This window comes from Leptodactylus fuscus, chromosome 5 (assembly GCF_031893055.1).
Source record: "Leptodactylus fuscus isolate aLepFus1 chromosome 5, aLepFus1.hap2, whole genome shotgun sequence".
In the NCBI taxonomy this organism is placed as follows: domain Eukaryota; kingdom Metazoa; phylum Chordata; class Amphibia; order Anura; family Leptodactylidae; genus Leptodactylus; species Leptodactylus fuscus.
In genome coordinates, this window is record NC_134269.1 from 25,910,945 (window position 1) to 25,914,998 (window position 4,054).

Sequence of the window (4,054 nt, forward strand, 5' to 3'; positions counted from 1 at the left end):
CTCCCAGCATGCCTAGCAGTCTAACGCATTATCAAGATCTCTGTTTGCTGCCATTGAGTAGGAGTCTGTGCTGTTTGGTCCCAGTATATATCTATATCCTGGTCCAGGGCTGGTTACAGGTACAATACAGGTGTCGGAGTTGTGTCATGCATTGAGACATGTACAGTGTGTCCAGCGCTATACCAGGACAGATTTGTATCTCTGCTGAAAATCCATTTTTAACATGTTTTTGCAAAAAAAAATTTTTCCCATTTTTTTGCAAGACGGACTGGGTAACGTTAGCACGTTATTAAACTAATACTATTGGAGTATTATTGGAGAATACACTGTGCTAATACAGAGGGCCGGGCACCAATGACATCATGAAAAAGGGGCGTGGCACAACCAAACAAAGATATAATACCCCAAATAGGGAGGGGCTTTGCAGATAGGGGTCATGGCTGCCAGAATGCTCCAGGTGTCCCAGAGGCCGACTTTCAAAAGTTGGCTAGTAACCAGTTGCAATGTTGTCTCATTGGATGGGGTCTGCATAGATTCCTCCCCAATTTTTGGATATTGTTTTTGCAAATTTGGGACAACCCTGGCAATTGGCAAGTAGGGTGATACGAGCTTCATTCTGGAATACTCCTCTTAGCTTTCAGACAATCCCTTTAAGTAGATCCATTAACCCACCACATGCAATAAATTGGCCATTAACCACAGGAAATGCATGTGAACATGGAAAGACCATGGAGTCTCGAGTCCAGGACCCCCCGGTCGTATCGCTCTTTGAGTACAGGATGCCTTTAACTATACGTTACAGATTGAAGTTGGCATCGTAACGAAAGCACTAATGCCTGGGGTTTGTGAATTAATAGACTGTCAGCACACACAGGGTTAACTATTGATTAACTTTCCCTTTTGTAAATTGATCCTGATGAACCACTACCCAGAGCGGAGCCCCCTCCTCTGCAAACCATAATGCTATCCCCAGTGGTCCCATCCAGGCCCCCCTCCCTCTCTCTCTGCAATATTAGGGTAATGCAGAAGCGCCAGGATCCCGGGATATAAGGCTGATTCATTTCCATGCCAGCACCCTCACCATCTGTCACTGTCACAGCCGCTGCCTCACCCTTTACTTGTCCTGAGCCTTGCTTAATGCAGGGTGGGGCTCGGTGCCAGCCCCCTCCTCACGCCCAGAGCTGCTGCAGAACTGGCTGGGCCTCATGCTGGATGCAGATATGCCCCCTGCAGCTTTACGGATGTCTTGAAATTGCTGCATTTGGCATCATTAAATTGTGATATACGATAATGTAACTACCGTATCCGATACTGCTGAGCCGTGTCCTGCACTTATCTAGAAGGAGCAGCATGGCAAGGAGAATATTCTAGTCTACAATATATACACATGGCTGCAGTTATTAAAGATGTTTTCCGGGAAATATAGTGAACTGTCCTTAGGATAGGTCATCAATATGTGATCTCTGGGATCTGATACCCTTGAATAGCAAGGACAGTACCATACATTGCATTGGGACAGTGCTTGGTATTGTAGCTCAGGCCCATGAACTTGAATGGGACTGAGCTGGTACCAGTTCAGTCCCATACAAATCATGTAATCAATCAAAGTGATGTCATCAGTACTGGGAAGAGGCTATAGCGTTCAAAGAGCTGATCTGTGGGGGTCCTGGTAGCTAGACCACATTGATCATATATTCACAGGATAGATAAGTCCAGGGGCCTAAATAAAGGTACATGGGCCCCTCTGCATTACTTACCCTCATAACCATTAGTCATGTCTCATCCATACATTTTAGCAGCCCAGAACACCAAAAAGTCCTATTCCCAACATGTCTGTGAATATGCCCCCTTTTGCGCCCAAGCCTCCCCCATAGATACCTTCCTTGAATATATGCTGCTAACCAAATACTGTTTTTGCCATGAAACTTTTAATTTTGTCCTTTCTGACAGTGGAAGGCTGTGTGTCATAAATCACTCCAGTGCACCAGAGGGCAAGGGGAATACATTTACAATGCACAAAATGCCAACTATCATAGGAGATATGACCAGGCGGAATGTGGTACAACAACAAAAGGGAAACCTCCTCCCACGGCTGTTAACCCCAACATACAATAAAAACTCTGACACGCACTTGGATGGTTAAATAGTGGGGGTCGGCCACAGCTTTATTAAACTATAAACATATCGGCAGGCCCTGCTATCCCCCTCCCCTTTACTCTTGGACCAAGCGCGTCACCAGAATGCCCCGCCACCGCCTGCGGTGTGCATGTGTATGATGTTCAACGGGTGACGCGCTCCATCTTCTACCACCGATGACCAGAAGGGGAAGGGAGGGGAAAGGCGCAAGGTCCCGCCAACATGCAAGCTGTGACACCTGAAAAAAATAAACCAGAATAAATAACAAGGCAAAGAAACAACGAAACCAATAAATAATAAACAACCGTAATAATACACAGAGAACCAACAACAGTGGGGAGGGCGGGAGGGAAACACGTCCTGCTCCGACGCTGGCGGGGATCCGAAAGGAAGTCCCCGCCCAGCGCCGGAAGTTACATAGGGCTCGTAACCCCGCCTCCTCCGAAAACCCCGCCCCGGACAGCAACAGCCGCCGGGAGGGGAAAAGAGAGGAGGGAGGGGGAGCCACACGCCCGGTCAAGACCCGGACAGCTTAGGCAGCCGTCCGGGTCACAGACCAGGCGGAATGTGGTACAACAACAAAAGGGAAACCTCCTCCCACGGCTGTTAACCCCAACATACAATAAAAACTCTGACACGCACTTGGATGGTTAAATAGTGGGGGTCGGCCACAGCTTTATTAAACTATAAACATATCGGCAGGCCCTGCTATCCCCCTCCCCTTTACTCTTGGACCAAGCGCGTCACCAGAATGCCCCGCCACCGCCTGCGGTGTGCATGTGTATGATGTTCAACGGGTGACGCGCTCCATCTTCTACCACCGATGACCAGAAGGGGAAGGGAGGGGAAAGGCGCAAGGTCCCGCCACCGGACCCCGACGTAAACCTACAAAGGGGTCCGACCCCCCTCCAAGAGCATGAAGAGCGCACGCTCAATGCCATCCTGAAGCCCAGACAAGAAAATGTCTAGGCCGATGTCAGACAGATGGACACCATCCCTCCGGAGCAGCGCCCTGTTATCACCCTCAAGCTGCCTGTGCCGAACCACGACTCCCGATCGGGAGCTCACGTGGCGCGAAACACGCAAATTGAGCAGGCGCCTTGCACGCTCCAAAGCTGCTGGGTCTCGAGCATCACGCCATCTGGCCCGGGGAACAATTTCGGACCATACAATAACAACATCCTGAAAAAAGGCAGGAAAGCGGTCAATATCAGATCTAATCAACGAAATCAATTCGGACAAGCGTATCACGCCCAAATCGTTGCCCCCGGCATGAAACACCAGCACCACTGGGGCCTGGGAGGTCCTTCCAATTTCGACAACCTGAGGCAACATTTCCGACCAACTCATCCCTCTGACTCCATGCCAGCGCAGCTCCGCCTCTTGAAAACCAAGCTGCAAACCTCCAGGCCGGATGGCAGCGCGCCGCGCCGCCCAATAGATGTACGAGTGGCCTAGAATCCAAACCACCGGATATGGACCTAAAATAGAGAACAAAGTTAATGACCCTTTTTTATTTTTTTATTTTTTTATTTTTTTATTTTTTTTTTTTATAAGTTATCAAAGAAAAATAAACACCACAAACCGCAAAAAGGTAAAAAACAAAGCTAAGCCGTGAGGAGACCCGGGCGTACGTAACGCCGATAACAATTAGACCGCCAGCGGCCAATACGCTTAATTTCCTCCTCAGTGAGGCCCGCCGCATCGGCCGCGGTAGCTGCCCCGATGCGAAAAGAGTGGGTGCCAAAGTCCTCAGACGGAACCCCTAACGCGGAAAGACAGCGCTTAAACAACGATTCGAACTGGAACCTCGTAAAAAATGAGCCATCAGCATGAACTAAGAACTGGCTAGACAAGGGGCGAACCGCAACAAAACAACGCACTCTATCAACGGGGCATAAGGGGCCTTCTAAACGCG